At 34.6% G+C, this 13458-nt stretch overlaps 1 pseudogene across 1 annotated transcript; it reads left to right on the top strand.

The window, feature by feature from the left end:
* Nucleotides 1–941: 941 nt before the first annotated feature.
* Nucleotides 942–12457, top strand: LOC145593524 (uncharacterized; annotated as a pseudogene). Its single transcript, XR_014102757.1, has 17 exons — nt 942–1033; nt 1369–1527; nt 1655–1913; nt 2281–2378; nt 3024–3186; nt 3287–3397; nt 5446–6363; nt 6452–6604; nt 6696–6795; nt 6886–6980; nt 8559–8750; nt 9273–9329; nt 9412–9483; nt 9668–9766; nt 10969–11100; nt 11192–11365; nt 11846–12457. The product of XR_014102757.1 is annotated as an uncharacterized LOC145593524 (transcript).
* The last annotated feature ends 1001 nt before the right edge of the window (nt 12458–13458 follow it).

Below are 13458 nucleotides of genomic sequence, written 5' to 3'. Positions count from 1 at the left end.
GAGACTATGTTAGGAGAAGCCAATTGACCCCGGAAGGCGGCTAGATTGGACCCTTTATTTCGATATTTGAGCATGTTTAGTTCATAATTAATTCAACTTCTATGCTTTTGTTTATGTTCAAGTGAATGCTATACCTAAACCATTTCCCTTAATGTTTTATTTCTTGTTTTAGCATCTTTAGACTTTAGTTTATTTATCTCCTATTCCGGACTAGCTTAATTGTCGATAACATTTGGTGGTGTTTAACCGTTCTCTGTGGTTCGACCCCTGTGCTTGCCTTATACTCGTATTAGGTTTGTTTAGGTTATATATATATATATATATATTATACAGGGGTTGCCCGGTTAACATTATAAAGGTTACTTTATTTTTTTACACTCGACGTCATATGGTGAGGCCAGCTGCACACAAAACATGCTGAAAGATTTAAGTGATTTCGTTAATATTAATTATATGAAACAATTTAATTTTATTATTATTTTTGGTAAATCAAATAACAATCAGCTTAAAGTAATCTCATTAATATATATTATATGAATAAGAAAAAAAAAGTTGGACTAATATTTTAGGTAAATATTTATGGAATAACTAAGAACACCAAATAAAAAGGAAAATATATATTACAAAAATAATATAAAAGCTTTGAAATAATATTATTATAGTTGTATAATAAAAATATTCTAAAAAAATATTCAGCTAAAAAAAAAAGGAAAACTTTAGAGGGAAAAAACAGCACTAGGGTGTGACACGTGGCACCCCGGGTGTCTGTTTAAGTATTAAGTTATTGATTGATTGATGATTAGATTAATTGATTGATTATTGATGATATAAATACCCGCCCATATATTTATAAGCCGGATCTAACCCATATTATAACTATGGCGGGTCATGGCTTTTAAAGGCCTCGTTCCTATTTCCTACCCCTCTCAGACTCCCAGTTATTCTTTGAAGCGCACTCAACGTTCTCTATTGTCTATTGAAGCGTTCTCCGTTGAATTTTATCCTTGTATCCCCAATTGAAGCAGCTTCAAAGGTAAGTTGTTTGTTGTTGTCATCATCATATCAATTTCACAATCTAGGGTTTATATTTTAATTTAATTATCAGTGCTTTAAGTTTAGGGTTCGTGAATTCTTAGATTATGAAACATCATATCCAAAAGATAAGAAATTTATGAGCGTTCTTTGATTATTGAATCAAATATCCCTAAATTATGTATTTTTCGAGATAATTCAATATGAAATTAAATCTCTTTACCCTGGGCCTAGGGTGTGCAATGTAAGTTGATGTTGTTGAAAGAGAAGAATTTTATGTGTTCTTTCGATCATAATTTGATGATTAAGTCGAATTTGGTTGCTATTGTGTTGCAGGATTTGGTTAATAATCCTTCAATGTTAGGATGGAACTATGAACACGAACCTTTACTACCTGGGGCCAGGGCAGCTGCCCCATCTGCCCCGGCTCAGGGACGGGCCTGCGTATACTTTGCAGCATCAATTACTTCCCATAAGACCAGTGAATTTGAATTGGTACTCTCGGTTTCAATTTTATCAGCATCCATAAAAATGATAAGACTTTGTTCGAGGTTTATTAATTTTCTCTTTATGAATTGCACATTTGAAAGCTTGTTGATTTATGTTGATTTTCATTTTGTAGGTTCAAGGTGTATTGCATATATTGCAGGGTAATTCTAGCCCCTTGTTTGCTTGGGACGATAATCAATGTCGATTTTATGTCAAAACTGGGATCTATGTTACTCACCTCTCTCAAACAAGTTTACATGATGTTCTCCATCAGTTTGTATGCTGCCACTTGTTTGAGGCTTGTAGAGCTTGTTGTAGAACGAATTGAGAAAGAGGGGAAATACTTTCCTACATTGAGGGCATTTGGGAGCTCAGTTTCATCTTGGCTCAAGGTTGATTAGTTGTTTTGTTTAGCTGCATTATATTTTCTCTGTTGCATTGTTTGTGTTAAAGTTTAAAATGCTTTGATTTTTGTAAACTAAATTGTCACATTGTAAACTTATATGAATAAATAGTAATATTGGATTCCCATTTACGGATTTACCCTTGTTTTGAATAATTAGTGGCAATACAACACAAATTGGTTGCTGTAATTGTACAAATTAATGTTCATATAGGGAAATGCATTATACTATCTATGTATAAACCGTTTTTTTGGGACAAACCAATATATCTAATATTAACTTAGTAAGATGTAATAGTATAGAGTTGTTGTTTGGTGCTTACTATATTGGCTTAGCTAGCTTGTGTTTGGAACAGAGGTTGCGAGACATTGCTTTGAAGGAAGATGTAAAGATAAATGACTCTGATCCAAGGACTGTTCCAACACTCTTGGGGATGGCTAACTCTTTGTCCAGGTTGGCATTCTATCTATGTAGATTGTCCCTATACTATCTTAAATGCAATTCTAGTTTCATGGTAAACTTTGTTTTGTTCCTAGCTATGTGCATTTGTTGTTTGTGATTGGTATTGTAAATGTACTAATTTACTAGTTAGATTAATCTATGCTTAGCCAGAGGCATCTGTAGCGAGTGACGTGTGTTTATTGCCTAATGGCTACTCAATATATACTTCCAACTCTAAATTTTGTAAAAAAGTAAAAAAATAAATAATTCTATGGTATTTAAATAAAAGTAAAAAAATTATTTATATATATGCACACTTTGATCATATCATGGCAGAGAAACATTGCAATGTACTCCAAGAGTTCAGTTTGTTTGTTCTAGGAATTGCGGATATTGTGTTATGTTCAGCTCGGCTTTGTTGCTTATCTTTTGCCTCCAGTCTCGTTTTTATGGTGTTCATGCATGTAGGAGTGGGTTTATATGCTTCATTGTTGTAAAAATTCCAGAATCTGGATGTCTTATACCCTTTATTGGCAGTAGAGATCTTTTTTTATCCTTGTATGAGCTGATGTGTATATGGTGTTTAGTTTGGAGTTGGGTACAATTATATCTTTGCTTTTGCATAGGGATTATCTGACTATGCTTAATTTATCGTAGCCTTTGTTCAGGGGCTGAGTTTTTGTTACAAATGGTTCGTGAAGCTGTCCCGAAATTTTGGCTTGATTCTCAGCATTCTGCCCCTGCTGCTGAAGTGGCCGTCCATATCCTTGATCAGCTTTACAAGAAGCTAAATGAAACTTGTCTTGTGCAGGGTGGTGAGGTTGTGTTAAAGTAACATAGTTCTTTTTTATTTTCTTATTTTAATGGTTGTATTTTAATTTATTTTTTTCGTTTTTAATAACAAATTATGCAATTTTTAGGAGGACGCGTACAGGATGCTTCTACATTTATTTCTTGGAAGTCTATTGCCATATATTGAGATCCTTGATTCCTGGATTTTCGAAGGAATCCTCGATGATCCTTATAATGAGGTAATCTCTCGAGAAAATGAGTTTAGATTTTTTTATCAAATGTAATCTCAGGATTTTTTAGGCACTAAAGAAGTAAAGAATGATTCTCGGGGAATTGTTGCTCTTAGGATTTAGCTTAGGATGGGTGGGTGGATATACCCAGGGGTTGTATGTTCTTTGATGCTGCCTTTTAAATCATGTCCGAGTTTAAGGTGGAGATATTTGAGTTTCATGGTGTACGTGTATTGTGGGATGATGAGATTTCACAGAATCTATTCTGCTGTTTGAAATAAAGGCTATTCTGTATGGATATTCATCTTCCGTAGTATCATTACGTTACTTTTATAATAGCATCATGCTGAGACATCTGTTATAGATCGTTATATTACCTTGTCATTTTGATCTGTCTGTTTTTTTTTTTTTTTTTGGGCAATTGATTAAAGATTTTATAAATCACAAAGGATAGAACAAAGACCACAACACCACAGAGGCTGGCACAAACTGCCAGAACCCCACCCAAACAACCTACTTATAATACAAGTCTAACAAATATTTGTGTTGCTCATGAGAACACCTACAAGCAACCTTGAAACTAATATCACGAAAAATAGTAGCTGTCGATTTACTCAGCTTACTAAAAATGAAATTATTCCAATTATCCAATACAACCAAATAGCATAAATGCTTTCCACAAAAAGCATAAAAAAAGTTTATGCTTGACCGTAACTCGCTTACTGCACTTAATAGCCCACTCCAACTCTGTAGCAAACCCCTCTGACTGCCTGGAAAAACTGAAGAGATGTAATACTTGCTGCCAAACTTGAGCAGAAAAAGAACAGTTAAAGAATAAATGTTCAGTAGACTCCAAGCCCTGACCACAAAGTTTACATGTTGCATCTGTTATGACATTTCAAGAAACAAACCTGTCCAGAGTTGATAATCTTCTCCAAATAGCTAACCAAACTATAAATATTTCTGCGAGTAGCACTGTTGTTGCAGATGACCCTTCTCCACTGGACCTTAGGGAAATTTCCACTAAGTTTCTGATAAGCACTTTTAATTTAGATCTTCCCATTCTTCACAATAGCAGACCACCCTCCAATATTGTCGTCAATGATCCCTTGGCAAGCTAAAATTTTCCTCAAAGGCCAAGACATATCAATAGGGCTTTGAAACTCACTCAGGGATCTACGTGTCATATAATAATCATCAATCCATCTAACCCACAGCTTATCTTTCTTGCAAGAGATATCCCAAAGTAGCTTGTAAATAATAGCTTATCTGTCTTTAATTTAGCATATTGATAGTTTAATACAACTGAAGTAACATATTAGAATATACAATAATACTACACACATTAGTTAATGCTTAGGACCTCTAACTTCTGCACAAAATAGAAAGGCAAGGTTATGCAAAACTGTAAAGTGTATTTCAACCATAATCTGTGTAAACTTGTAAAGTGTATTATAATTATTTTCCACTTATAATAATTATTCAAATTTTAATTTTTTTGCCTAAATTTTGAGTGTTAGTTTGTCACCCTGGTTTTTTTTTTTACTACCCATGTTTTCTCTAGTTTCACTTGCCTTATTTTACTTTCTTAATTGATTTGTCCTGCTCCACTTTTCAGTGTTTTCACTGATGGGTTGAATGACATTTCATGTTGGCTGATCCCAAATCCTTTTGGGTTAAACCTTTGTTGTTGTAAGATGTTTGTGGTAACTGTTGGACCTAGAGTGGTTCTTTTTGTTGCAAATGCTAGAAAATTTTATGCAACATTTAGTGGCAGCAAAAAAATTTTATGGGTTGTTTATTGGCTTGTCGCTATGTTTTCTTGCTATTGCGGTGTTATATATTTAGATGTTTATAGGTGTATTATGAAATTTCCAGTTTGCCCTTTTTTTTTATCAGACATCTAGATACCTTCACACATGGAGTTTATTTTTCCCCATTTTGTTAGCACTTGTCCCTGCTCAACAAGGATGAATAAGTCTTACAATTTCTCTTTCTTTAATTCTTTACTTGTTGTTTTTCACTTTTGATATTCAATTCTTTGTTTTTTCTAACAGTTGTTCTTCTATGAAAATAAATCTGTGTCAATTAATGACACTGAATTTTGGGAAAAAAGCTATCTTTGGAGATCCCTGACACATCAAAAAGTTGACGCTGAGATCTCAAGCATGGCTCTTAAGCAGCAAGCATGCCCATTATTTATTAAGGACATAGCTAAGGAAATTGTTTCTGCTGGAAAGTCTCTGCAGTTGATCAGGCATGTTCCAATGTCTTCAAATATTACATCACCTTCAGGAGGGAGATATCAGGACTTGGAGGGTTTTAGAAGTACTTGCGGTGTTTATGATCATAGAGGGTACAGTACAGCAGGGTTGACATTGGTAGAGCTATTTTTTGTGTCTGTGGCTGGTATGATAGGTCATGGTGATCATGTGTACAACTACTTTATGCAAAATGATTTAGCCTCTATGATTCCTTGTTTATTTCAATGTGAAGTGGAGAAGCAAAATCTTAGAGGAATAGAGAGTGAGAGTTCTAATATGAAATGCCCAAGAAAGGCTTGGGTTGAGTTTTTGGATAGTACATTACAGGAAAGAGAAGCTTCTCGTCAAGTTGAAACTACGTTGCCTCATTGTAAAAGAGATGTTGAGACTGGTTTGGTAAATGAAATCCAACTTCTGAAATCTTTCTGTCCTGAAAACCCTGTTATTATTGTTTGTAAAAAATTACTGAACAAGAATAAAGATGCCTTAGGAACCTTGACCTTGTCAAAAAATGCAAATCTTCCCCCATTGAATGATGAGGATTTACGGGAGGCTGTTTTCAATTTTGAGAACGAAGGGTCTTTATTAACCAAGCAAACCAATTTCATTTTTGGTTTTCAACATAGTGAGTCTCAATTGCTTCGTTCAATAGAAGAGACAAAAGTTTTAGAAGCTATGTTTCCCTTTCCTACAATTCTCCCTTCATACCAGGTGTGTTATTCAAATACTTGTTTGATGATATTATATGTGCTATTTTTTCGGATCACCTCTCCATAAATGATTTGTTATTTGATGTCAGGAGGACCTTCAGATGTCAGAATTGTTACCTCTCCAGAAAAATAGTACTTTGCCCTCCAGAATTCTTCGCTGGATTCAAATTGCCGAACCAAAGGGTTCCCCCCTTCCTACGGTTGTATTGCATGAATGTCTGAAAGTGTACATTAATAAGCAGGTTCTTGCTTCCTATTCATTTAGAGAAATAAACATCAGTAGCAACTGTACAGGTTCTTATACAAATTTTTTTTTTTCCCCGCATACTTTAGGTGGATATTATTGGAAGTCACATGCTGTCAAAGTTACTCCAGGACTGGAGACTGATGGACGAGCTTGAAGTGTTGCGTGCTATATACTTGTTAGGTTCAGGTATTTTTTGCCATTTCCAATCATTAATTTGAGTATTATGACCATGCTTATTAGGATTTGATTTATGGTTGATGTGGATGCTTATCTCAGGGGATCTTCTCCAGCACTTCTTGTTAGTGATTTTCAATAAAATGGATAAAGGAGAATCATGGGATGATGATTTTGAGCTGAATATAATACTGCAGGTGAGGGTTTTGAGAATCCTAGAGAGAACTTTCCTTGAAAAATTTGATTCTGAAGTTATACATATTTTTACTCTAGTCTATGAGGCTATGGCTTCTAGGAATCCACAAAAGATTGGGTGGAAGGATAGTTAATATGATAGTAGAAATAAGAATTGTAAAATGCTCTTAATTTCCCCTCCAACTTTGAATCACATCGTTTTATCTAAATATGATATCTTGAGACATTATGTTGGCCTTTAATATGTAATCAACATGCTTCAAGTAAAATAAGCAATAGACAAATATTCCCACATTTCCTCTTAAATATATAAGGATGTCTCTTTATATTGATCGCTCCCCTTCATGGCTATGGCTTCCTGGTTTTCCTGCAATATTGAAAACTCCCTGATGTGCATCTTCTTTGGATCTGGATACATTGATCATACAAGGTTGACTTAGATATTTGTAATTATATATTAATAAAACGTCATGGAAAAAATGTTTGAAAATATATATTGAGATTAATCGAACAGCATTACACAATAACATATTAACATTTGATTTTTACATCTTAGTAAAACATGTAGTTAAAATAATATTTCCTCCGTTTTTTTTCTTTGCACCATTCCCTTTATGGTATGCTTTCATAAACTTCTATCATGTGTTCACATACCAAATAGCCATTATACCCGGTTTCAAAAAAAAATAGCCATTATACCCGGTTTAAAAAAAATAGCCATTATACCCTTATCTACATTTGGTAATAACCAAAATTATCCCTACCTTTTTTCTCTCTCCTTTGTTTGTAGTCACATGGGCATTTTTGGTATCTTCACCTTTTACTCCCTTTCTTGACTCTTGTCCCCAAAAAGGTGCAAGTTGAAAAAAATAGAGGAAGTATATGAATAGTGTCTAGAAAACACTTTGCAGGTATTTAGAAACGGAGGGAGTGTTTGAATATCAACTGATCCAATCTTTTTTAATCTACTATTTGTTGAACAAAAGGCAAGGAAATTTTGAGAGAAGCTGAAAATGTAGAGATGTGTATGATTTATATTATTTATTTGTCCCGTTTTTTTTGTGCTTATTAACAAGTCTCTAGGGCTTTATTTGGTTAGACATAGTTTGTGATGGGAACTTCAAGTTGCATGGAAAAAGTTACTTTGTTTGATTGACCACCTATCATGAAACTTGAAGTTCCTTTTGTCACTTGGCTCCTATGATAGTTTGGAAGCGGGGGGTATTGGGTATGTTGCACTTCCATCTTTCATCCATCACCCAAAGTACATTTTTTGTTTTTTAAATGAGTAGTTTATAATTGTTGGTTCAAATTATTTTGTGTTTTACATGCATTCATTAAACCTTATATGATATGAAATTCATTTCCATGGAAATTTTATCAGAACTCTATATTAATGAAGCTATTTTGGAACATGTTATTCCCTGCGAAAATCACCAAACAAGGCTGTGATTTATTTCCATCAGCTTTATTGGAACTTGGTCTTGGTTTCTGGCAAATTAGATTAAACTTGTTTTCTTTGATGACTGAACTTGCTTGCTTTCTTTGGTTTCTTAGCATCTTTTTGTTGTCTATTTTAGGAGTCTATCAGAAATTCTGCAGATGCCATGCTATTGACTGCGCCAGACTCATTGGATGTCTCCATCATAAAACCTCATGGTCTTGATGGTAGTGATCATCAGAATGCAAATGCTATTCCATCTACTCCTCGTAGAGGTCATGATAATATCTCGGGCGTTAATGGTCTTGATGTACTCAACTTCACCTACAAGGTCAGTTTCACAATTTGTGTTTTTTTTGGATATTTTTAGGTTTTACTGAGAATAAAGTGACCATCTTCATGAAAGACTTTAATCTCTTATGAAAAATTATCAACTTTGTTATATAATGGATCAGATTAAAGGTTGACTAAATTAGCTTTTATATTCCTTACACATGAGGCCTATAGTTTATTGATGTTTGGAAAACTCGGCTCAATACCTTCCTCTACAACTGACCTTTACAAAAACGTATAACCTAGATGAAGTTGGAAAGAGTAGGCGTCTGACTTGTCGCTTTTACTCTACACATTGTTTCCAGGCACCCTTCAACTAATAGACATTCCTAGAGCTCCATAAAAAAGACTCTCTAAAACATAAAATCCCCTTTGTCCTTAAGTCAATTTGTCTTATTGTTTGCTTCTTAAGTTGTGCCCAAGTAGGCAATTTAGCTCCTTTTTTTGTACCATCCAAAATTTGCAGGGTGCTCATTTGTTTTCAGTGAATTTACGAAGTGTGTATATTTTAATGTCATAGGTTTCTTGGCCACTTGAACTTATTGCTAACACTGAGGCAATTAGAAAGTATAACCAGGTAAAACTTTGCGCATATAATTTTGTTTCTTGATTCAAATTGACATCAGTAATTGCTAATTTCTGAAACACATTATACGTAGGTGATGCATTTCCTATTGAAAGTTAAGCGTGCAAAGTTTGTACTTGACAAAGTTCGGAGATGGATATGGAAGGTACACTTTTTCTTCATCTTGTTGTTTTACTTAGTTTAGTGACAGACTTCTTGGCAAGTATATATGAGCCATTCAAAATGTTAAGCAAAGTCAACTTTAATCTTCTTTCTTTATTCTAAGAAATTTTTTTTATCACAGTACTTATCAGCATGACTGCTCCATTCTTATTGGCACTATTTTACAGAAAAAAGGTTTGGTGACAGTCAACTTCAAGCACCATTGGTTAGTGGAACAGAAACTTTTGCATTTTGTGGATGCTTTTCACCAATATGTGATGGATAGAGTAAGATATTTCTCCATATAAAAGCTTGCATCAAGGAGACTTGTTAATTTTTCCATGCTACTTATATGCTCCTTAGTACTGTCACTTTTTCCGTTTTCAGGGGAAATCGTAATGGATTTATATTCGGCCTTACTATTTCTGGACAATTAAGTAAAGTTTGGCTTGTTATTGACTTGTGACTAGACCTGGTTATTGGGCGGGTCGGGTCAGGGTCATTGCAGGTCGGGTCAAAGAGAGTCACATTTTATAGGGTCAATATCAGGTCGGGCCAATGCGGGCCGCGGGTCGATATTGGGCAGGCCTACAAAATATCAATTAAAATAAATATTGGACAAAGCCATTATTAAGTATATATGAATATAAATTTATCTATTAAGAATGTCCATGATTGAAGATTAAGGTGTAGTTTGATGTATACCTTGCCTCCAATATTAAAACACCTTTATCTCAATTCTCCAGAATTTTTTTTATGACATGAATAGACCGCTTAGATTTTACAATGTGTTTGGATTAAGAAAGGGGAAGGAAAAGAAGGGGAGGGAAGGGAAAGGAAGGGGAGGGGAGAGGAGGGAAAAATGATGAGTTCTCTTGCTGTTCTCCTTCCAAATCTCTCCAATCTTGGAGAGATTATTATCTTACAATTTTTTCCTCCATTTCTCTCCACTCCAGCTCCCTTCCTTCCTCATTTGTTATCCAAATGAAAGATACCATCCCTCGATTTCCCTTCCCTTCCATTTCCCTCCATTTCCTTCAATCCAAACAAAGGGCTAGAAGATACATGATCTACTCATTCTACTGTGCTAGCCTTGGTAGAAGCTAAATTTTGTTTGGGGTAATTGGTAAGTAATATATAAACATTAAAACAGCATTATTGAAACTGTTTTCAGGGTAGTTCAGGAGCTGTACTATCAGCTGGTGTCTTGTTCATAAAAGCTTGGTTACTTGGCGAGAAGTGTGAAGACTAAAAATTATGGGTGGTTAGTTAGTTAGGTCTGGATACTCTTCTAGTTTGGTGTGGGGTTGAGTGATGTTCTTTGCTGACATTAGCATGCATGCAACGTCCCACCTTATACCTAATTCTTCCAAGTGCCTCAACTTATAATATCTAGTCAGTGTTTAATAGTAGCAAACAATGTAATCATCTAGTCAGTGTTTACACGAGTTTCACAAAATGTCAATTTCATATCCGTTTGGTGATGCAGGTCTATCATAGTGCCTGGCGTGAGATGTGCCAAGGTATTGCAGCAGCATGTTCTTTAGATGAAGTAATTGAAGTACATGAAGCCTACTTGCTATCAATACAAAGACAATGCTTTGTTGTTCCTGATAAGCTGGTATGTATCTTCTCATTTATCTGATATGTTATGATTTTATAGTGTCCACCCATTCTTAGTTCATACTACGGTGAAATTATTCCAACTACAGGGGGCACTAATAGCCAGCAGGATAAACACTATCCTTGGATTGGCTCTGGACTTCTACTCGATACAGCAGACACTTAATAGTGGTGGAGCTATTTCTGCTATTAAAACGAGATGTGAAATGGAAGTGGAACGTATTGAGAAGCAGTTCGATGATTGCATTGCCTTTCTTCTCAGAGTATTCTTTCTCTCCACTTCTTAGATAAATCTGTCTAAAGTCACAAGGAAGTGAAGGAATTTTTATTCTGCAGTGAGAAAGTATTAGTGGGAACTGGGAGGGTACATAGTGAAAAGAAACTAATTTAAATGAAGTAAAATGTTGGAAGTAAGCAATGGTGGTTTTGGGCAGGTTAATGTGCTTAATTTCACCACATTTGGCTACCATACAATGCTAGGTAGACAGTGTTGGGTTTTTTTTTTATTTTTATTTTTTTTTGTTAATGATAGGGTATAAACAGCCCTAAGGGTTGCATTAATATATTTAATTACATATCCTAAAATGGTATAAATTTGGGAAATTATGACAAAAATACGCATAGATCAGTGTAATTCCTGCTTGGTTTTCTCAGCTCTTCTTTTTAGCTGCATGCATTTTCTCTCTAGCAGGTTAAGAAGGATGTAATGATAGTGTTATTTTTCTCAATGTGTGGCTTTACAGGTATTGTCCTTCAAGATCAATGTTGGACACTTTCCACATTTGGCAGATTTGGTGACTAGAATAAATTACAACTACTACTACATGTCTGATAATGGAAATATGATGACAGCCCCTGGATCTGAATCAGTGAAGTCGGGAAAGGCCTTTCCAAGCAGACCTGGGTGATTGGAATTCCCACGTTTTTTATTTTTATTTTTTTATTTCCATTTGTATCAGAACAATCAGAACAACAGAATTGTTCTGTGTAATGCCAGTCAAAGGTAGAAGTTGCGCAACATGCCAACTTCCCTTCACAACTTTTAATGTTCCAAGATTGCCTGAAATTTAGCTGATGATGCAGATACCCTTGTCATACTAGCTAAAGCAACATGTGAGGGTGAGGGTTTGGCCTAAAAGTTGTTCTGTGTAGCTGCAACTTGTATATAGAATATCTAGTTGGCTGTAATTACATGGATTTTGTGTATGTGTGTCAGTGTGTGTGTTCCAAAGCACTGCACTGATCGTATGTAAATGATGTAATTTATTCTTTGTGGATTATATTTTAGGGTGTTGGTGTTCTTGCTACTCGTTTCATGTACTCATTTTTTTTCTGTGGTACCATATTCTTTTGTATAGGCCAGCATTTTTTACGACAAATATCATTTTTTTTACGACAAATTTCATTTTAGGGTGTTGGTGTTCTTGCTACTCGTTTCATTTTTTTCTGTGGTAACACAAATTTCCTCTTACTATTTTATCCCTACTTTACTTTCATATAATTCCTTCGTCTTCTAACATTAAATCATTCTCAATCCTTCAACCTCCCCACCATTAATGAAACCAAACCCTAAACTTTTTTTCTTCATCAACTTCACTACATTGTTGTCTAGATTACCTCTAATTTCTTAAAAAGGGGAAACTAGAAGGACAAGTTGCCATCTTTGGTTGTTGAGAGGGGACCAGACATGGGCGTAGATGAGGGTGTGCAAAGTGTGCACAAGCACAAGGCCTCCAAAATCTGAGGGCCCAAATATTTCACAAGCCCATGTTTTTGTTTTGTTTGCCGGTGTATATTTCACTTTTTTTTACTCTTTCTCTTTCATGGCATACCTAAAACCACGCTATAAATGCTTTATAAAGTACAACTCAAATTTCAATTCCCACTGCACGTTCATTATACACCATTTATCACAGTTTAATTTCTGTTTTCCTTCTTTTGATTCTCCAATTTTCCAAACTAATCTTTAATTTCACATTTAAGTTTATTTCTTACCAAAATAATCAATTAATTTTAAAATCATTCCTCTTTTCCTTACAAGTATACGATACTGTAAACTAGGTATGAGAATTCAGACAATTTTCCCATGTGCTTAGATAATCTGTATCAACTTATTTGGGGTTTTTTTACTTGTTAATCGTTTCAAAAAATTATGAGACTATGGTTAAATTTCTCCATCCCAATAAAAAAAAATAAAAAAAAAATATGAGAAAAAAAATTAGTCTTTAGATTATGTTGATTATTCAAGAGGGTTTTGATTATATGATAGAGTTTGGTGAATTATACAAGTAGCTCTCAGTATAGGGTAGAATTTTGGTGAACTCCGTAGCATTGTGCAATTTTAATTTTTGGCAAG

Source organism: Chenopodium album, chromosome 19, assembly GCF_948465745.1.
Source record: "Chenopodium album chromosome 19, dcCheAlbu1.1, whole genome shotgun sequence".
Lineage (NCBI taxonomy): Eukaryota > Viridiplantae > Streptophyta > Magnoliopsida > Caryophyllales > Amaranthaceae > Chenopodium > Chenopodium album.
The sequence above is the reverse complement of the archived record's forward strand: the minus strand, read 5'-3'. Positions and strand labels throughout refer to the sequence as shown.